Here is a 12,079-nt window from a genome sequence, read left to right on the forward strand (position 1 = left end):
CTCACTCTTCTGAAAAAAACTGAACACTCTCTCTTCTGCATTTGAGTGAGGTAAAACTAAGACAAGGCCAGCAACCCTGGCCAGCAATGGAAACTTGAGAAGATGTCTAGGGCTTTTGACATTGCTAAGATATGCGCACACAGTGTCCACCCTGTACTGCACAGTAGCGTTATCTGTGTCAATCTGTAGTGCTGCCTCAGCCCACAGAAGGATATCTGACTTCTGCATCAGCTGCTAATCAACAAACTCCTTTTGCAGCTTCTCTTCCTCAGGTGGAGAGAGACTAAACATGTGCTGGTATCTGTCAACAAAGCGCTCTCAACCTGTACAAATGTGCAGTTTTCTCTGATATCAAAGTTCACAAATGCTGCCGTCTTTAACATTTCATCATTAAAAGTAGCCTCTCACATGCACACTTAGCTACACTAGTATAGAATGCTCTGGCTGCACAAAAAACATCCAGTTTGCAAGAGGACTAATATCCCCTTGCTCTTCCAACAACCTGCTTTGTGACCAAACCTATGTCTTTTTCAGTGCCTAAGTGAAAATATTTTTAAATCTTTATATATTTACTCAGAATGAGTGAGATAAGCTTAGTGATGTGTGTGAGAGTGAGACAGCATGTTAATGAGCCTCACACCCAGTGAGTGAGACTTGACGTCTGTTTTATATGAACAAGAGTAATTCAATGAAAAGAATAGCTGATCAACTTGGAACAAGTTAAAGGCAATACTATTTAATACATTTAATGTCTAGAATTCACTGCTGTAGGAGGTCGTTAAGCTTCCCAACCTTAAGCATTCAAAAATCATGAGCTGGGACTCAAACATCATCAGACTGGCTTAAAATTAATGAGATTTTAAAGATAATAAATGTTGGGTTCCTTTTTATTTTCTTTCTGAGTTCTGAGATATTTTGCATAAATTTTTCAAGCTTTTCTCCACAACCCTAAGGGCTAAAATCTTATGAAAGAATATAATCACCTGACTCACGGAGCTAGAGATTAAAAGGGAAAACAACACATATATTGCAAGCCTCATAGTAATGGACAACACTGTAATACTGGGGCTGGACATAAATCAATGGAACATGTATAATTATACAAGGACAAACAATTAAACTTAGGGGAAACAAATGCCATGCTTTGAGGCCTATACTGATAGTTTGCAGGGTTTAGGATGGAATTTTTTCCCCATACACAACACTGTGCAATCATTCTAGAAAGCATCAGGATCAGTATTGGCACCTATCAGAAGCAGAATATTGGACACGATGGGCAAATGATCATATGTATTACTGTTTACAATGTAACGATGTCAGTTTTCAAAAATTTTCAAACAAAAAATCTTTCCTAGCTTTTTCTGTTTTCCATTCAACTTTATCATATGTTTTCTTTGGCTTTGCCGTCAATACAGTTTCTGTGATATTATACAGTAAACATGAAATCTGTTTAGTGTCCCAAACTTTCAGATAAAGTGTATGCGCGCTTGTCATTGTGTATGCACGCTTGGAATCCTTGTAATTGAGATTAGACAAACATCTGTTAGGGATTGTCTAGTTATACTTAATTCTATCTCAGCACAGAGGGATGGATTAGCTGAACCCTTGAAGTCTCTTCCAGCCCTACATATGTATGATTCTATAATATACACAGATAGACATTTTTTCTCTTTATGTAAAGGATATGTATATATCTGACTTTGCAGAGTCTGTGCATTAAGATTTCAATGACGGCTGTTTGATGTGCAAAATGCAGTGCTTGTGCAACCATTGCTACCTCTGCGCAAGACTGTGTGGTTTGTTCTGTGCTATATGCAATACACACAGACATAAAATATTCAGTCTGGATATAGCCAGAGACACTCTCACTGCTCAGATGTCTCAAGATGCACGCATCTAAAAACAGAAAAATAGTCAGTTTCAATATTTTTCACAGGCCTTCAGAGGCAGGCTCTGGTTAGCATAGCGTATGGATCAACAGTTCTTTAATATCTAAAGAACAGAAAGAAAATGTTATTTACATATCAGCCTCAAGCTGAGGGGATGCTGAGTCATATTTTGCTATTTAAAAATACAGCAGTATTACACTACAGAGATGTGATATCAGCAGACAAGCAGGTCTTTGGGGCCACAGCAACAAAGAACCTTACCGTGACCGCTATAAACAGGTGAAGTTACTATCCTTAGCAGAGAGGACAAAATATCAATCAGGGGTCCAGGAACCAGGGAGGGGGGGATGACAGGGGGACTTCATACTGGCCATAAGGGCGAGCCACGGGCGATGGGGAGAGGCAAAGAGGAGTGAGCAGGGGTGGACTCTTGGGGGAAAGAGGAAGCATGGGAAGGGAGTCTGGGGGAAAGAGTGGCGCAGGGGCAGGGCATCGGGGGAAGGAGTGGCACTTTTAGGTCACTTCCACCGCTCCTGGTGTCAGTTATTAAATTCTGCTATTGTCAGGTCAGATCATAAAACTAAGTATTTGAAGGAATATAGTGATAGTGCCTATGAAGTAAAAGAAATCCTCCAAGACAAAATAAAATAAATTGGACTATAAAACTAAATACTTGATTGCTTGTTTTACAATGCTTTGGACAAAAAGGAAAATGAGCAAGTTTCTGCTGATGAAAATTTTACAGGAATGGAACCACTGTTTCAGTATTCACCAAATGGCTGCAGGTATTTGGAAAATATCAAATAATACTATGAACAGGGAAAGGTGAAAGTGAAAGCACGAGAGGGCTTTAAACTAGGTTCGACGGGGACAGGTGAGCAAACCCCACAGGTAAGTGGGGAACAAGACCTGGGAGATGGGTTGGAAACAGAAGGGAGCACGGGCTATAATGGCAGAGAGAAAGGAGGGTCAGGGCAAAGCTGGGAGGCAAGCTCAAACCAGTATCTTAGATGCCTATATACAAATGCAAGAAGTATGGGTAATAAGCAGGAAGAACTGGAAGTGCTAATAAATAAATACAACTATGACATTGTTGGCATTACTGAAACTTGGTGGGATAATACACACGACTGGAATGTTGGTGTGGATGGGTATAGTTTGCTCAGGAAGGATAGACAGGGGAAAAAGGGGAAAAAGGGAGGAGGTGTTGCCTTATATATTAAAAATGTACACACTTGGACTGAAGTGGAGATGGACATAGGAGATGGAAGTGTTGAGAGTCTCTGGGTTAGGCTAAAAGGGGTAAAAAACACTGGTGATGTCGTGCTGAGAGTGTACTACAGGCCACCTAATCAGGTGGAAGTAGTGGATGAGGCTTTTTTCAAACAACTAACAAAATCATCCAAAGCCCAAGATTTGGTGGTAATGGGAGACTTCAACTATCCAGACATATGTTGGGAAAATAACACCGTGGGGCACAGACTATCCAATAAGTTCCTGGACTGCATTGCAGACAACTTTTTATTTCAGAAAGTTGAAAAAGCTACTAGGGGGGAAGCTGTTCTAGACTTCATTTTAACAAATAGGGAGGAACTCGTTGAGAATTTGAAAGTGGAAGGAAGCTTGGGTGAAAGTGATCATGAAATCATAGAGTTTGCAATTCTAAGGAAGGGTAGAAGGGAGTACAGCAAAATAGAGACAATGGATTTCAGGAAGGTGGATTTTGGTAAGCTCAGAGAGCTGATAGGTAAGGTCCCATGGGAATCAAGACTGAGGGGAAAAACAACTGAGGAGAGTTGGCAGTTTTTCAAAGGGACGCTATTAAGGGCCCAAAAGCAAGCTATTCAGATGGTTAGGAAAGATAGAAAATGTGGCAAAACCCCACCTTGGCTTAAGCACGAGATCTTGCATGACCTACAAAATAAAAAGGCATCATATAAAAAATGGAAACTAGGTCAGATTACAAAGGACGAATATAGGCAAATAACACAGGAATGCAGAGGCACAAAATGAGCTCAAACTAGCTATGGGAATAAAGGGAAACAAGAAGACTTTTTATCAATACATTAGAAGCAAGAGGAAGACCAAGGACAGGTTAGGCCCACTGCTCAGTGAGGAGGAGGAAACAGTAACGGGAGACTTGGAAATGGCAGAGATGCTTAATGACTTCTTTGTTTCGGTCTTCACTGAGAAGTCTGAAGGAATGTCTAATATAGTGAATGCTTACGGGAAGAGGGTAGGTTTAGAAGATAAAATTAAAAAAGAGCAAGTAAAAAATCACTTAGAAAAGTTAGATGCCTGCACGTCACCAGGGCCTGATGAAATGCATCCTAGAATACTCAAGGAGTTAATAGAGGAGGTATCTGAGCCTCTAGCTATTATCTTTGGGAAATCATGGGAGACGGGGGAGATTCCAGAAGACTGGAAGGGGGCAAATATAGTGCCCATCTATAAAACGGGAAATAAAAACAACCCAGGAAACTACAGACCAGTTAGTTTAACTTCTGTGCCAGGGAAGATAATGGAGCAGGTAATTAAAGAAATCATCTGCAAACACTTGGAAGGTGGTAAGGTGATAGGAAATAGCCAGCATGGATTTGTAAAGAACAAATTGTGTCAAACTAATCTGATAGCATTCTTTGATAGGATAACAAGCCTTGTGGATAAGGGAGAAGCGGTGGATGTGATATATCTAGACTTTAGAAAGGCATTTGATACGGTCTCACATGATATTCTTATAGATAAACTAGGAAAGTACAATTTAGATGGGGCTACTATAAAGTGAGTGCATAACTGGCTGGATAACCGTACTCAGAGAGTAGTTGTAAATGGCTCCCAATCCTGCTGGAAAGGTATAACAAGTGGAGTTCCGCAGGGGTCTGTTTTGGGACCGGCTCTGTTCAATATCTTCATCAACGATTTAGATGTTGGTATAGAAAGTACGCTTATTAAGTTTGCGGACGATACCAAACTGGGAGGGATTGCAACTGCTTTGGAGGACAGGGTCAAAATTCAAAATGATCTGGACAAATTGGAGAAATGGTCTGAGGTAAACAGGATGAAGTTCAATAAAGATAAATGCAAGGTGCTCCACTTAGGAAGGAACAATCAGTTTCACACATACAGAATGGGAAGAGACTGTCTAGGAAGGAGTATGGCAGAAAGAGATCTAGGGATCATAGTGGACTACAAGCTTAATATGAGTCAACAGTGTGATAGTGTTGCAAAAAAAGCAAACGTGATTCTGGGATGCATTAACAGGTGTGTTGTAAACAAGACACGAGAAGTCATTCTTCCGCTTTACTCTGCGCTGGTTAGGCCTCAACTGGAGTATTGTGTCCAGTTCTGGGCACCGCATTTCAAGAAAGATGTGGAGAAATTGGAGAGGGTCCAGAGAAGAGCAACAAGAATGATTAAAGGTCTTGAGAACATGACCTATGAAGGAAGGCTGAAGGAATTGGGTTTGTTTAGTTTGGAAAAGAGAAGACTGAGAGGGGACATGATAGCAGTTTTCAGGTATCTAAAAGGGTGTCATCAGGAGGAGGGAGAAAACTTGTTCACCTTAGCCTCCAATGATAGAACAAGAAGCAATGGGCTTAAACTGCAGCAAGGGAGATTTAGGTTGGACATTAGGAAAAAGTTCCTAACTGTCAGGGTAGTTAAACACTGGAATAGATTGCCTAGGGAAGTTGTGGAATCTCCATCTCTGGAGGTATTTAAGAGTAGGTTAGATAAATGTCTATTAGGGATTGTCTAGACAGTATTTGGTCCTGCCATGAGGGCAGGGGACTGGACTCGACGACCTCTCGAGGTCCCTTCCAGTCCTAGAGTCTATGAGAGGTGTTAGGATGAGAGAGTCATGAAAAAGAAATGCCAGTTTGGGTTATATGAGGGAAGGTGTTTAAAGGAGTAGACTTAGGCCTTTGGAGTCAGCAGGTGCTAAGCAAGCAAAAAAACATTGCATTACATTACAGTGAAAAATGGCATGGTGCACTGGTCAGCATAGTTAGATTGTAGTTGCCCCTTTTAACTACTAAATACTTAGGATTTTGGTTTTTGTACTTAAATGAATACCAATATTATCAAAACATTGGATTTTGTACTCAAAATTGAAGAACCAAATGCCTGCATTTACTGTGGAGGATATGCATGCCAGCAGGATCACTCTAGATCTAGGAAGCAATCTCACTTGGACAATTAATGCACATTAACAATTATGCACATCTCTTCTCAAACCCATTCTTCAGTGGAGAATGCCAGCACACAGAATTACTCCTTTCTTCTCCAAAAATCATTGATTTTTTTTAAAGAGAACAATGCTTTCAATTAAAGCTTATTACAGCACGAAGTTTTAACTTTAAACTATATGCTCTCTCTCATAAACCTGAGGATTTTATTGTTCCTTTATATCTGGTGTCACATCATGGTGTTGCCTGTCTTGTAGTCAGGGAATAACTGAAGTGTCATGGCATGTCCAAGAATTTCTACAGAATCATAGAATATCAGGGTTGGAAGGGACCTCAAGAGGTCATCTAGTCCAACCCCCTACTCACAGCAGGACCAATCCCCAACTATATCATCCCCGCCAAGGCTTTATCAAGCATGACTGTTAAAACCTCTAGGTAACCCATTCAAGTGCTTCACCACTCTCCTAGTGAAAAAGGTTTTCCTAATATCCAACCTAAACCTTCTCCACTGCAGCTTGATTTCATTACTCATTGTTCTCTCATCTGCTACCACTGAGAACAATCTAGATCCATCCTCTTTGGAACCCCTTTCAGGTAGCTGAAAGCAGCTATCAAATCCCCCCTCATTCTTCTCTTCTGCAGACTAAATAATCACAAGTCCCTCAGCCTTTCCTCATAAGTCATTTGCTCCAGTCCCCTAATCATTTTTGTTGCCCTCCGCTGGACTCTCCAATTTTTCCACACCCTTCGTGTAGTGTGGGGCCCAAAACTGGACACAGGACTCCAGATGAGGCCTCATCAATATTGAATAGAGGGGAATGATCACGTCCCTTGATCTGCAGACAATGCCCCTACTTATGAAGCCCAAAATGCCATTAGCCTTCTTGGCAACAAGGGCACACTGTCGACTCTTATCCAGCTTCTCGTCCACAGTAACCCCTACGTTCTTTTCTGCAGAGCAGCTGCCTAGCAATTCAGTCCCTAGTCTGTAGCAGTGCATGGGATTCTTCCATCTTAAGTGCAGGACTCTGTACTTCTCCTTGTTGAACCTCATTCGATTTCTTTTGGCCCAATCCTCTAATTTGTCTAGGTCCCTCTGTATCCTATCCCTACCCTCCAGCATATCTACCACTCCTCCCAGTTTAGTGTCATCTGCAAACTTGCTGAGGATGCAATCCACGCCATCCTTCAGATCATTAATAAAGATATTGAACAAAAACAGCCCTAGGAAGGATTGACCCTTGGGGTACTCCACTTGATACCGACTACCAACTAGACATGGAGCCACTGATCACTACTCATTGAGCCCAACGATCTAGCCAGCTTTCTATCCACCTTAAAGTCCATCATGAGATGGAATGTTTTCATAGACTCAGATTTTAAAGGATGGAAGGCCTTTATGACCATCTAGTTTGATTTCCTGCATAACACAGGCCAGAGACTATAAGCTGGTAATTTCTGCCTCAAAAATATATACTATAGCTCAAACAAAAGTTTAATTTGTCTTAAAGACTGCAAAAAGCCATCACAGAATTCATCATATTCCTTGATACATTCTTCCAATGGCAAAGTAACATCTTTTTTAAAATGTGTACCTTATTTCTGATCTGAATTTGTCTATCTTCTGCTTCCAACCATTGGATCTTGTTCTGTCTTTTGTGACTTCTGACTTTTTTTTCTCCCCTTTATGCCAATTCTTCTGAGCTGGTCTGCATCTTGCCCATTGTTGTCAGGTAGATGGTGTGTGCCTGATCCTTAGGTAGAAGACTGGCAATGCCATACCTTAATCTCCCCCATGTTTGGCAAACTTTTCAGATCCTTTCAATTCATAACCTTTGCTGAAGGCTTGCAAGTCAATAAAGCCATGAATTTCCTTCCTTAGATTCACTAATCAGTTACAAATGTTTCAGTAATCCCTATTCCCACACCTTTTCTACACATTGCAGTAAACTATGCATCCTGGAAATTTCCCTCTGAGTCTTTTTTAAAGTAATAGCTTTATTCTGGCCATTTTCCAGTCTTCCTGGATCTTTCTTGATCCATGTAAATTTGTCTAATTTCTTACAGTACTTTAGCCTGCTTAGATGTATGTTGTGAGGTCCTCATGTCTTATCAATTAACAGCTTATAACATTTAATGTTCATTTCTGGTATAATATGCACACTACCTACTTCCACATCCCATAAATGTGATATTGGCAAATGTCCACTTTATTCATTTGTAGAAATAAATGGAGAGTAAATTATTTAACCCTTGTAGTGCAGGACACACATCTTTATGATATTTCTACAAATGAACTGGGAGGCGCTATGGGCAATCAGCACTCAGCAGACTATATTTTTTCCTAGGAAAAAATAATATTTGTGGGTTTTTTTAGTATTATAATTAAACTCACTAATCCCACCCAATCCCGCAAACACTTATGAACAGGATTAGTTTCATTCAGTTAATGCAGTTAGCTCAGAGAGACTAGTTACATGAAAAAAATTATATGTGGAAGTATTTGCAGGATAAGAATTTTAAGGGTAAAGTGTATCGTATTTTCTGATTATCATATTTCATAATTCTTCATTTGTATCTTTTAAAATTCCATTTTCAAATTGGAATTCCAGTGCTCACATACTATAATGGAGGGTGCTACAGAAAACCCTTGGATAGATCATCCGTCATTACATCATGACCACCTGATCAGTCATACTCATTAATTTGTCATGAGTTTTCTGCTCGTCTTAACTTGACCAGGAAGTATGCCAGTTAAAGGAGCAAATGCTTTAAAATTTAGCCCTAAGGGACAAATCCAGTCCTGTTTCTGGACTCAGAATTTTGACTAAAGACCCCAATTATGCAGTTAGCTCCACATGCACAGACCTTCACCCAGAAATAACTTTCATCCCAAGTGCGCAGTGAACATCTCCAAAATATGTAACAAAGAGCTACAATGATAGAGGGTGCTTGTTGTGGTTTTGATGGTTTTTTTTTTATTATTTTGTGTATTTCACTTTTTTTTTTTGCTATATGTAGAATTACATGACAATACCCACTGAAAATTATTACAAGTGTTGAAGTACAGCATCTTTATCTACGTCATTTTATCAGTAAAAGAAACCACAGTAATTGCTGTTAGTTAATAGTTTTCCAGCTAAGAGAGTTTAGCTGAAGCACTATGCTTAGCACTCAAAAACTGCCAGCCCAATGGTTTAATCAGCTTTAGTCATTTCTACTCCTTTCTCCATCTAGCTGTAATTTGTTATTTAGCTTGAGGGCATTGCTCCTACTGTTTATAAGATCAAGTTCAAGTACAAAGTCAGGACCATTTCTCTTACCTCCCTCCCCTCCTGGGAATGTACTATAGGCAAAACATTCAGGAGGCTGGCATGGAATAACTTCGGAGAAAGAGTTGGAATGCAGAGCATGCTGTATAATGCAGAGCAGTTGAGATTTCTCCAGGCATATCCTATTGGGAGGGTACATATTTTTTCCTCATCTTGCTCATTTTTCCCCCTAGTATATAAGATAAAACCCAATCAGATTGTTTGGAATTCAGTCAAAAGGCAGAATTGGTAGCTTTTTCATGTAAACTGGACTATGAGATTCAGCATTTTGGATTTGAGGATCGCATAGTATTATTTTTCAGTCTGAATAAGAAGAGAGAAACCTACTTATCACTCAATATTATATGTGAAGTTGTTATAGCTAAATGAAGTATAGCCATATTTGGGGAAAAGATAATAATTTAATTGACTTGTTTGCGTTACTGTATTATCATAGACTCATAGGGTAGGAAGGGACCACAGGAGATCATCTAGTCCAACCCCTTGCTCAAAGCAGGACCTAATCCCAAACTAAATCATCCTCCTCAGGGCTTTGTCAAGACTGACCTTAAAAACCTCTAAGGAAGGAGATTCCACCAACTTCCTAGATAGCCCTTTCAAGTGTTTCATCACCCTCCTAGTGAAAAAGGTTTTTCTAATATCCAACCTAAATCTCAACTTGAGACCATTAACCCTTGTTCTGTCGGGTAGCTGAAAGCAGCTATCAAATCCCCCCTCATTCTTCTCTTCTGCAGATTAAATAATCACAGTTCCCTCAGCCTCTCATCATAAGTCATTTGCTCCAGCCCCCTAATCATTTTTGTTGCCCTACACTGGACTCTTTCCAATTTTTCCAGATCCTTCTTGTAGTGTGGGGCCCAAAACTGGACACAGGACTCCAGATGAGGCCTCACCAATGTCAAGTAGAAGGTAAAAAGAACAGGAGTACTTGTGGCACCATAGAGACTAACAAATTTATTTCAGCATTCATTTCGTGGGCTACAGCTCACTTCTTTGGATGCATAGAATGGAACACACAGACAGGAGATATTTATACATACAGAGAACATGAAAAGGTGGAAGTATGCATACCAACTGGAAGAGTCCAATCAATTGAGATGAGCTATTGTCAGCAGGAGAAAAAAAATCTTTGAAGTGATCATCCAGATGACCCATAGAAGGTGTGAGGAGAACTTAAGATAGGGAAATAGATTCAATTAGTGTAATGACCCACCCATTCCCAGTCTCTGTTTAGGCCTGAGTTAATTGTATCTAATTTGCATATTAACTCGAGTTCAGCAGTCTCTCTTTGGAGTCTGTTTTTGAAGTTTTTTTGTTGCAAAATTGCCACCTTCCAGTCTGTCACTGAGTTGTTAGAGAGGTTGAAGTGTTCTCCCACTGGTTTTTGAATGTTATGATTCCTGATGTCAGATTTGTGTCCATTTATTCTTTTGCGTAGAGACTATCTGGTTTGGCCAATGTACATGGCAGAGGGGCATTGTTGGCACATGATGGCATATATCATGTTGGTAGATGTGCAGGCGAACGAGCCCCTGATGGCGTGGCAGATGTGATTAGGTCCTATGATGGTATCACTTGAATAGATATGTGGATGGAGCTGGCATCGGGCTTTGTTGCAAGGATAGGTTCCTGGGTTAGTGTTTATGTTGTATGGTGTGCGATTGCTGGTGAGTATTTGCTTCAGGTTGGGAGGCTGTCTGTAAGCGAGGACTGGCCTGTCTCCCAAGATCTGTGAGAGTGAAGTAGAGGGTAGTGATAACATCCCTCAATCTGCTGGCAATGCTCCTATTTATACAGCCCAAAATGCCATTAGCCTTCTTGGCAACAAGGGCGCACTGTCAACTCATATCCAGCTTCTCATCCACTGTAACCCCTACGTTCTTTTCTGCAGAACTGCTGCCTAGCCACTCTGTCCCTAGTCTGTAGCAATGCATGGGATTCTTCCTTCCTAAGTGCAGGACTCTGCACTCGTCCTTGTTGAACCTCATCAGATTTATTTTGGCCCAATCCTCTAATTTTGTCTAGGTCCCTCTGTATCCTATCCCTACCCTCCAGTGTATCTACCACTCCTCCCAGTTTAGTGTCATCTGCAAACTTGCTGAGAGTACAATCCACGCCATCCTCCAGATCATTAATAAAGATATTCAACAAAACTGGCCTCAGGACTGACCGTTGGGGCACTCCGCTTGATAGCAGCTGTCAACTAGATATGGAGCCATTGATCACTACCCATTGAGCTTGATGATCTAGCCAGCTTTCTATCTACCTTATATTCCATTCATCCAGCCCATATCTTCTTATCTTGCTGGCAAGAATACTGTGGGAATCCCTATCAAAAGCTTTGCTAAAGTCAAGGAATAACACATCCACTGCTTTTCCCTCACCCACAGAGCCAAATTAATCTTTGAAGTAATTGTTGGAGGTAAGGGAAGGGCATGGCTGTTTGGTCTTGTACACGTCCGGTGTTGGGGCTCGGCCCTCTCAGGTGCAGCTGGGAGCCAGGGCGCCTCGCTATGGACGGCAGATAGGTCAGGGTCCAGGCCTTTCAGCAGGGGTTGAAAAAACAAATGGTCTCGATAAGCGCAGGCCCTGGGTCAGGGTGGGGCAATAAGCAGTTCAGAGCTCAGACCCTTCAGCAGGGGTGGAGCAAACAAATAGTCTATAAGCCCAG

The sequence above is a fragment of the Gopherus evgoodei genome, chromosome 3 (assembly GCF_007399415.2).
Source record: "Gopherus evgoodei ecotype Sinaloan lineage chromosome 3, rGopEvg1_v1.p, whole genome shotgun sequence".
Taxonomy (NCBI): Eukaryota; Metazoa; Chordata; order Testudines; family Testudinidae; genus Gopherus; species Gopherus evgoodei.